The sequence below is a fragment of the Eptesicus fuscus genome, chromosome 8, assembly GCF_027574615.1.
Source record: "Eptesicus fuscus isolate TK198812 chromosome 8, DD_ASM_mEF_20220401, whole genome shotgun sequence".
Classification (NCBI taxonomy): domain Eukaryota; kingdom Metazoa; phylum Chordata; class Mammalia; order Chiroptera; family Vespertilionidae; genus Eptesicus; species Eptesicus fuscus.
This window is the reverse complement of record NC_072480.1, coordinates 52,112,565-52,123,799: the sequence shown is the minus strand read 5'-3', so window position 1 is coordinate 52,123,799 and position 11,235 is coordinate 52,112,565. Positions and strand designations below refer to the sequence as shown.

At 36.2% G+C, this 11,235-nt stretch overlaps 1 pseudogene; it reads left to right on the top strand.

Annotated features, from left to right (window-relative positions):
- Positions 1–3,188: 3,188 nt before the first annotated feature.
- Positions 3,189–3,807, top strand: LOC103288331 (prefoldin subunit 3-like; annotated as a pseudogene).
- The last annotated feature ends 7,428 nt before the right edge of the window (positions 3,808–11,235 follow it).

The window sequence follows — 11,235 nt, the reverse complement described above, 5'->3', positions numbered from 1 at the left end:
GCTGAGGGACCCCCCCCCACCCAGTGCATGAATTTTCATGCACTGGTCCTCTAGTATATACATATATATATATATATATATATATATATATAGTAATTTGTATGTACCCCCATCAAAATGTATATACTCTATTTTATTTGAACAGGGAATTTTGTGTATATTATGCATTGTTATATCCTCAGTGTCAAGAATACCTAGCACATAATATGAAATAGAGAGTATTTGTTGAATTTAAGGAGGAAAGAAAGAAAAATAGAGGGAGGAGGAAGAAAGGATTAGAAGGAAGGAAGGAAAGGAGAAAGGAAGGAAGGAAGCAAAGAAGAAAGGGTATTTTATACATTATTTATGTTATAGCATGCAGCACAGACCCTGTAAACACAATCATTGGTCAATTCATTTTTTTTTTTTTTTGCTATGAATTACCTAGGCAATATTTGGGAACTAGTTTAGTCTATCAGTACTTTATTTTAATAATGTGTCACTTTAGGATAGTGATGGCGAACCTATGACACACATGTCAGCACTGACACGGGTAGCCATTTCTGATGACACGTGGCCACTGAGGCGGCCGCATGCTGAGGATGAAACATTTGCTGCTCCTGAGGATGAAACATTTGCGAAATAATGTTTTTTCCTCAAAGTGACACACTACCCGAGTTATGCTCAATTTTTTGGCGAAGTTTGACACACCAAGCTCAAAAGGTTGCCCATCACTGCTTTAGGAGATTGATTAGAGAATACACTTATGTATATTTAATGTTAATAATCATATGTTTTTTTGTGGTTTCACTGTAACCACATCTGTCAAAAGAACATAAAGTAATTAATGTCAAGAAAACAGTTTGCAGTGAAATATGGATTATCCTGAATATGGCAAAACATTGAAAACTTAGAGACTGAATTGATTTAATCACATGAACAGTAAAATTTTGGGGAGTTATATTCTGATTGGTAGTTTTTAAAATAATCATGTTTAACTTTCAAATATGTAATAACTTCTAATTTAATTCACTATGATACAAAAGGTTTGAAAGTTACAGGCCTGCAGAAAAGAAAAATGCAATGAGAGAACAAGGAAATAAAATATACTATAGTCCAACAGCTAGTTACAAAAAACTATATACAAAAAAAAACAACATTTGAAAACCTTTCTTTCATTATATTTGATCAATATGGTCCCATTTAGTAGAAAGACAGCTGCAGGGAAATGTATTTTCCAAAAGTGGTTGTATTCCCCATCCCACATGTACTGTAAGGCTCTTACTACCCTTCTATCAAGGAAAATAATCCATGTCTTCTCCTCATGAGTCAGGGTGGACCTTCATGACTGCCTACACTAAAAGAGTAAGACTGCGTGATTTCGGTGACAAGGTCATAAAAGGTGATACAGAAGTAGGTTCTGTTTGGTTTAATGGTGAATAATAACTATTATAACCTTGTCATGTTGAATGGAGCATAGCTCTAATAAAAATAAGGAGGGTTTTAATTTGGGGAAAAAACAAATATAGATAGGGAGATCAGATTATTTGATAAATGAGAGAGTGGAAATAGTGATAGTGATATCTTACCAAATTGCACTAAGTTAGTACTTATATTTGAAGAATCACAACTTAAATAAAAATAAAATTCCTGTTGTGAAATTTAAATGGCATAAAATACAAAGTGTTAATAGGAATTTCTTTCAAAATAATTTTGAAACAAAAAAAATTAACATTTAAAATATTTTGACCAAATAGAACCAAAAGCCATATTCATATCTTCATATTTTGCTATGACTTTTAATTACTGTTTATAAATTATACATAGGCTAATTAATAATATAATTGGAAGTGTTTCTCATTTTTATGCTTTATTTACAATATTTGCAATAATTATATAGACATTCATTTTTGCAAAATATACTCAGAACAATATTATAACTGATTTTAATTTTTAAAAATTTGTTTGCATGAGCTTGTTATACCACATAAAAAGAAACATCTTTAAAAAAATCAGAAATTTAATGTTTTTACTGAAAATTGCATTGAGCATGGAAAGGAAATAGTAACCTTGATATTACCAAACAGTTGAGTAATGCACCAGGATTATTAAGGCTTAAAATCCTTTAAGAACTAAGTAAAATAAATATAAATGCAAAACACTGCATGCATATTTTGTGTTTATTATAAAGAAAATTAGGTTTTAGTATTCAATACAGATTGCATTTTTAATAATATAATACTGCCTGCTGCTGAGAGCAAAGAGTGAGGAAAGTTCAACTTCAAGTACATGTTTTTCATGACACTGTGTGATCTGTAAAATTGTCTGGGGTCATGTGTTTTTTCATTTTACCACTAGGCTTCTAAACATGCTACTCACTCCTTTTGAAAACAAGCTTGGTACAATTGAGCTGAGTTTCCTCTTACGATTGATGTCACTAAACACATCTAAACCTGAGTTTCCAAATATTTTAAATGAATACAAGTTTGACTCAGCTTCCTTACAGATCAAATGGGGAAAAATTGTAATAGTTCATGAAAGATGTGGCTATCATAAATCACAACATTCTGTTTCTACCTGGAAAAAATAAGCAAACAGGCTAATCACAGCCAATGGGAACTGGGCTTTTGATATACATCTCTTCTGCTGGTTATTTGACTTGGGTGTTGGTGAATCTCATGGCAGCATATGTTTTTCACTTGCAGTGACTCAGTTTGCAAGATGAGACATGAAATAAACTATGAAATTTCCTGATAAAAAACTAAATTTTCAATTTTTACTTATGTTTTTGTTAATATTTCATGATTGGGTTCCTGGCAATCCCCCAATGATACAGCATAGGAGTTTCCAGAGAGCACAGGCAAGCATTTGAAGAATCTGGTTTGTCATCATCAAGGACACAATTAATTCTGTACTTGACACCCTGTTCTACAGATCTGGAGATCATTCTGCAGGCAGTGATAACTCATTGGGGTTTCTTATCAAATTGGTAACATATACTAGTACAAAGTGGCATTTTACAAAGTGTAGATCTGCACATATTAGACATTTTTATATAGCCTCAAAAATCATACTCAAGATGTTTACATTTCTTACCCACAATAACAAATAATTTAAGATGGGATGAAGGATGATATTTTAATTGTATATTAAAGAAAAAAGGTTATACATTCTTGAGCGATTGCCTAATAGAAAGGACTAAAAGGAAGATGGCGGTGGCTAGAGATGGCTATGGCTTAGGAGAACTCGCTTCAGGGAAGGGGTGGCAGTGGCTCCACCTGGGGATTCCTGAGGCCGTGTTTGTGGAAGATGTGGATTCCTAACATGAAACAGCCTGGGAATGAGACTGCGGATACAGTGCTAAAGAAGTTGGAGGAACAGGACCAGAAGTATAAGTGTATGGAACTCAACCTTGCTCAAAAGAAAAGCAGGTGGCTAAAGGGTCAGATTCCTGAAATTAAGCAGACTGTTGAAAATCTGAACTACATGCAGAAGAAGAAGGAAGGAGGAGGAGGAGTCCACCAATTCAATGGAGGCCAGATTCTTACTGGCAGATAACCTGTACGGCCAAGCTTCAGCTCCTCCTACCGATAGAGTGTGTCTGTGGTTAGCGGGTTCATGAATGTAATGCTTGAGTATGATCTTGATGAAGCTCAGGCATCGTTGGAAAAGAATTCAACCACTGCCACAAAGGATCTGGATTCTCTTGAGGAAGACCTTGACTTTCATCGAGACCCATTGACTGCCACTCAAGTCAATATGGCCATGGTTTATCATGGGGACGTAAAAAGAAGGAACAAAGATGATTCTGCCAAGAACAAAGCATAATTCTGGCAATGAAAAATGTGGCTCATTTTTCCAATCATGTTCTTTTAAATATTCCAAAGTTTATTCTTAAAGGTTGACATTAGTATGAATGTGTGTGTGTGTGTTTTTAACAAGTAAGAATAAATGATCATTAACACTTTAAAAAGAAAAAAAAAAGAAAGAAAAAAGGCTATTTCAATAATCTGTGTGTGAAATAATAAAGGCTAGCTTATATACAGTAAGACAGAAATTACAAAGGAAAAAAACCCAATATTATAAAAAATAAAAATTCTGATAAATACTAATACTGAGAGATAGAAAGGATAGAGCATGAAGGGGAAAGAAAATAGAAGAGAGGACACTGTGTATAAGTTCATGATATCATTATTAAGTCACTGATCTGAATTGAAATTTTACTTATTTATATTCTGCTGACCTTTTTCTTTCCTTTTCACTGGGGTGGTGTTTTCTTACTCTAGACTCTGTTACAACTGAGAGAATGTGTTTGTTTTGGGACTGGGAAGATCCATAATCTCAGTTATAGTCTTTGTTAGTATATTTAAACCTAGGTTTATCTACTCTTGAGTTTTGAAAAAAAATGCCAACTATAGTAATTTTTTGTTATTCCCAGTAGTTATGTTTTATAAAGTCACTGCAAAAACTGAATTAGCAGGGGGGTGGGGTGATAAAGAAAAGATTATAGGGGGGATAAATGGTGGTGGAAGGAGACTTGACTTGGAGTGGTGAACACACAATACAATATACAGATGATGTATTATGGAATTGTACACCTGAAACCTATATAATTTTATTAACTGTCACCCCCAATAAATTCAATAAAAAAGTAAAAAAAATGAAACAGACAAAAAAAAAAAAACTGAATTAGAGAACACCAGACCATTGTTCCTAAGAAAAATATGGAATTAGGCTCCTTCAAGCTTCTGGTCATAACATTTTTAAAAAATATATTTTTTTATTGATTTCAGAGAGAAAAGGAGAGGGAGTGAGAGATAGAAATATCAATAATGAGAGAGAATCATTGATCAGCTGCCTCCTGCACGCCCCCTACTGGGGATTAAGCCCGAAACTCTGGCATGTGCCCTGACCGGGAATTGAACTGTGATGCTCAACCACTGAACCACACCAGCCAGGCTGGTCATAACATGTTTATTAGCAGATCAATACATAACTTTGTTTTATGTGTATTTCTTTTAAAGATACCTTATCCTATCTAATAAAGAGGGAATATGCTAATTGACACTCATGCCATTGCAAAGATGGCGGCACCCACAGCCACAAGATGGCAGTGCCCAGTCCCCTCAGCCCCGCGGCCACCCAAGGCTGGCCCAAGGCACAGGCAAGCCTTGGATGGCAGCTTCCCAGCTGCCCAGGGCAACCCGAGGCTCAGGTAACCAGGGCAGGCTGAGGCTTGAGCTGCTGGCAGTGGCAGCAGCAGAGGTGTGATGGGGGCATTGCCTTCCCCTGATTGCCGGGTCACCTCCCGCCCCTGAGGGCTCCCAGACTGTGAGAGGGGGCAGGCCGGGCTGAGGGACCCCCCCATCCAGTGCATGAATTTTCATGCACCGGGCCTCTAGTTTAATATATAATTGATTTATTAACATTGAACTAACAGCCAATACACTATAGCTCATGCCTGTATAAAGCTTATCTAAAAGGTATTTTCTCGCCGAAACCGGTTTGGCTCAATGGATAGAGCATCGGTCTGCAGACTGAAAGGTCCCAGGTTCGATTCCGGTCAAAGGCATGTACATTGGCTGCGGGCACATCCCTGGTGGGGGGTGTGCAGAAGGCAGCTGGTCGATGATTCTCTCTCATCGATGTTTCTAGCTCTCTATCCCTCTCCCTTCCTCTCTGTGAAAAATCAATAAAATATATTTAAAAAAAATAAAATAAAATAAAAGGTATTTTCTCCAAAAGGCATATCAGAGCCATTTTGCCTCAAGAAAACACTAGACAACACTTCAGCACTGTGTTTGAGGTCTTTTTAAACAGTAAAATTATCAACATGAATCACAAAAATGAAAAAAAAAATCAGGTACTGAATAGACACAGAAAAGACAGTTTATAGTATGAGAAGGTGGGGCATCACTTGTGGACATCAGCCAGGAAGTTGTGTGTCAGTAAAGTCAAATGTTTTGCCTCTCTGAGCATGTCCCCAAATGATCAGAAAAGCATCACAAGTATTGATCTGGGAGATCAAATAGAAATTTTAGCTGAAAGGGGAATTCTCAAATACAGAATGTATGAAAAAAGAGGATCCACTCTATCTGTTTTAATTATTATTCTTAGATTAACTTTTTGTTTCCTTGGAAATTGAATTCTGTTTTGTTCAAATGCTTTATTTTCTGTGCCTACTTGTGTGTATGTTTTCTTTGTGGTAATTTGTCATAAGAAGAATATGTTGAAATGAGATTTCAATGAAAAGAGTTTCTTATTTTTATCTAAGTTGAGAAAGGTATTTCATTAGAAAGCACAATATCACTTCTCAATATCACCACGAAGCATCTATCTTTCATTGACTCTTGGAGCTCAGGAAATGTTCTTATATAATAATTTCATGCTCAGTATTGTCAACATAAGAAATGTTCAAACTTGTAAAAAAAATTGCATGGATTTATTTGAGCCAAAACTGATGACAGTTGCCCAAAAGTTAGATCTAAGATGCTCTGGAGAATGGCAATGTTGTAGTTTGTTGTATGCATTACAAATTAAGAAGGAAATGTAAGAAGGACTATATGAAGGTGTAAGAAAGCAAAGCAGTGATTAGATTACAGGATATTTAAGACAATGTGCTCTCTCAAGGGTTGTCACATGAGGGTTATTACTTCTGGTATTTCAAAGGTGTGTTCACCTAGGTGCACAAGAACAATAGACAGGGCTTATAAACCTCTCACTAAAAAGTTATAGTCTTGGGGTGACTACCCACCATGACCTACCCAGTTAAGAATATATGATCAAGTAATTCTATGAAGCCCCTTTCCCAAGAAACTCTTTTTTATCCACAGTTTTATATGTATTGCACCACAGTGATAGGAGCTCAAGAAAATAATGTAATTTTGACAATTATGTAAACTTGAAAAAAAATCTATCCCTGATATTTATGGCTTTGGAAATTTGGCTTACATATTCAATATTTCCAATTCCTAATTATTAAATAACTTGATATACTATAATTATGTCCTTAGCATTTTATGAGAATATATACTTAAAATAATTCATGGTTTCTGCTGTTGAGTAGGCAGTAAATATATCATATACTTTCTCTTATATAATAAAACATGTATAACATCAATAAAAAATCACAATAAATAAAATACTTTATCATAGGAATTAAAGTGTATTTTGCTAAAGATTAAAAACTTAAAAGAAAATTGACTTAGATCTCTAAGATATAATTTTTTTTAAGTGGAAGAAAGAAAAATCTTATGATATATCACTTGTTTTTTCAAATGGAATAATTTGATGAGTGAATTCACATGGTCACGAAGAAAGTACAGATTTTTTGCTTAAGAATATCTGAATACATCAACTGAGATATTAGTCGTTGTTTGTTTTTTTACTCTTAAAAAACAATTGGGTGGTTGCTATTAAAAAGTGTAAGAGGTTTGTTTAACAAGATTCAACTGAACTTGGCAAAACATTTTGAAAAAGCACCATAAAGAGAGTTGTGTCTAAAGAATCAGTTGGCAAATATGGGAAAACAACTTACTGATAGTGGAAATATGTGTCCTTGGGCAAATATGTCCATCGTGACATAGAAAATTTCAGAAACATCAAACAGGACATGAACATTTTTCACTTCACTGAGTCACTTTGTTCAGCCACCTTACCCAAGCAGTACTATTTGGAATTAAAGAGAGTCACCATGCCTAAAGTCATAAAATAGCAAGTCACAGAAACATAAAAAACAATCAATAATAGCAACAAAAACAATGGAAAACCCCAAGGGAAAATATGGCATTTCCCCCTTTATCAAATGATAACTAAAAGAACTGTGAGAGAGGGCAATATTTTCTTTCCATTGGAGTCTTGCTAAAAGTCTTTCTAAGAGCAAGAAATTTTTTCTGATCATAATAAACATTTGAAATGAGCTTTTCTAATACTTTGTTCCAATATATTATAAAATAGACATATTTACAGAGAATAATTAACACTGATTTATTAAACACTGTGAATTTTCTTTTCTATCTCTCAAAAGGAAGTAGAACTGGTATTTATAATAATTCCAGCCTAGAATATTTTATTGATCTGGAACAAGCACCCAGGAAGTTTAAGAGATATTGAAATATAACCTATATTACCCTAACAAGAATGTAAGAAATACTGGAATTAAGCTACATCAATAAAGCACAACTTTATAGTTAATAGATAAATATTATAGTTAATTATGTGATGTTGCAAACATTTATAATAGAAACTGGGGGCAGAAAAATAAATTTTCCTTCCACCTTTCTAAGTTCTGCTGGCTGGACTAATGATCAAATTAATGTGAGACAGATTGGTAGGAGGAAATGACCAAAATATATTCTATTCACTAATGTACATACAGGATTTATTAAGAACATGGGACCCAAGAACAAACTGGGCAGCTGAGGTTAATGTGCCATTTTGAACTAAGGATAAAAGGGGAGTGGGAGGGGCAGGATTTATGGTTTGAAACTTCAAGGGCAAGAAGGCTATTCACATGGAGATAGGAAAACAGATATTTAATAAATACATGTTTGGTGGGTCATCTTTAACAATGAGACACATAGGGGACTTTGAACAAGTGAGCCTTGCTAGAGAGCCTCCCTAACTATCACACTTAGGTCATATTACACTCTAGGTATCTATGACAATGGCTCCCTTCCTGGAGCAGGCTATCCACCTAAATGTTTTAGGCAATTAGGAGGAAGGTCAAAGGTTTCTCCCCAGTCTTTTGTTTCTCAAAACTAATCAGCTTAAAATAATCAATATCCAAAAGAAGCAAATTTTAGGGTAACAAACTCTGCTCCCCATTAAAACATTTGTGGTTGTAGCCTTGACAATAAGAGTCTTTGAATCAGTTATTTGTAACTGATTCTTGGCATCTACAAATTTTATTCCTCCATTTAGACCCAGACAACTCTGTGGTGATGGCCAGAGGGGAAGGCAGGGTGGGGGCTGGGTGGAGGTGGGCAAAGTTGGGGGAAATGGAGATATTTGTAATAGTGTCAAACAATAAAAATAAATTTTGGAAATTTAATAGGTCATGAAAAAAATAAAATGGATATTGAAGGTAAATAGTTTGACCAATTAAGTCAATGAAAACGCTGTTTTCAATATTTTGTATTGTTCAGATAAAAAAATGGTGAGAAAAGGAGGAAAATTTTTGGAAAACCATAATTATATCCTACATAATAAAGAGGTAATATGCAAATTAACCCTCACACCGTAATGCCTTCACAAGATGGTGGTGCACACAGCGGGGGCGGGGCAGGTGCACGGGCTGGCTGCTCTGTGCATCTGTCTGGAGTTCCCTCAGCCCTGCCGGGGGTCAGGTCCCAGCTGCTGCTCCATATGGCTTCCCCAGAGTTCCCTCAGCCCCCCTGAGGGGGGTAGGTCTTGGCTGCTGCTCCATGCGGCTTCCACCAGGGTGACCATGCCACCAGGGGAGGGCAGTTAGGGGGGACCAGGCCTTGCAGGGGAGGGCAGTTTGGGGTGACCAGGCCAGCAGGGGAGGGCCGTTGGGGGTGATCGGGCCAGCAGGGGAGCAGTTAGGCATCAATCAGGCCAGCAGGGGAGTGGTTAGGGGGTGATCAGGCTGGCAGGCAGAAGTGGTTAGGGGCAATTAGGCAGGCAGGCAGGCGAGCGGTTAGGAGTCAGCAGCCCCGAATTGTGAGAGGGATGTCCGACTGCCAGTTTAGGCCCAATCCTGCAGGGGACATCTCCTGAGGGGTCCCAGATTGGAAAGGGTGCAGGCTGGGCTGAGGGACACCTCCCCAGTGCATGAATTTCGTGCACTGGGCCTCTAATATACATATGAAAGATGACAACAAGAAAGGGTAGAAATAAAGCAAAGCCGGTATATTAAAGTCTTCTCGGTCTCTCTAATCCAAAGCAATGAATTAGAATTTCAAAAGTAACCAAATGTGAATCAGTTAAAATAATTTATGTTGTACAAGCCATTAAATAATCAAGAGAGCAGCAATGATTCCATTTTAATCACACACTGAAGTGTTTTCCCTTTACCTGTTTATGCGTTTTATTGCAGCATAGAAGGATTACCGCCAACTCCTGTTCATCCTTTTTAAATCCACCTGCAAAATGAAGTTTTATAAAAATGTGCCAGTTCTGTATTTTGAAGAATGTTTGATGGACTCCACTGCATTTATGTCCAGTAACTTGTGGTCAGAAAAAACACACACTCAAAAAAAACACAAACACACACTACTGATGGAATTGCTGAGCTAAGTTAAAGATTTTTTCACTAAGACTCAAAGGGTCATATTGGCACACATATGAGGTGTTCTATCCCAGTCTACCTTGGGAAGGTTTTACTGAGCCTTTTACTTTGTGTTTGTTTATTGACTCTCCTCTCCTTGACTCACTCTGAACTATTTTTCACCCAGACGATGGAAAGTATTTTGAAGCTAAGCAAGGACTTCAGTAAAACCAAAATGGTTTCTGTCCTTGCTGCTCTTCTCTGGAGCCTCCCTAATAACTCACATTGCAAAGTTCCTCCATTTGGTGACTCTTCAGTCATTCAGAGCTAGTCAAGGGCATCAGGCTAAGTGCTTGTGTTAAAATGAATGTCCTGTATTTCCCCCAGTTCCCTTATGAGCCACAACTATTTGGTAAAGATACCTCTCAACAGGAGAAATGCACAGAAATCAGAACCCAAGGCTGGGCTGCTTCTTTTTGATCCTAAGGAAGTTGTTTTTACAACAGAAGATGTGACTAACTCCACGTTGTAGCCTCTGCTGGAGCCTGGTTGTGTCATTGCTACCACAGGTATTAAAAAAGAAAAAAAGAATGAAAATAAATGTAGTCACTTTGCTAGTAGGAAATTGTTTTTTCCGTGTGTTTTAAGCTACTCCACAATAGCAATAATGTAGATGTTCTGCAGAGGAAAATAAAACTTAAAGTACATGATTCAATGACATTTTTAAAACCACTAGGTTAAAAAATTCTACTTTTTTAACACTCAAAAATGTTTCCTGTTTTAAATGCTTAACGTGCTGGTGATTAAAGCTTATATAATTAAAAATCAAAATGGTAATCATGTAAATGTGAATATTTAGGAACCTGGGGAATATTCAAAGTTTTAAAAGCATAGCTTATCTTTCATATATTACAAATTAAGAGATATAGGATGTCTACATTAAAATATGTAATAAGGGTTATTCACATGTTATTAAAAAACCTTGGACTAATCAAAAACAATTTTAAACTAATACAAATCTAGCC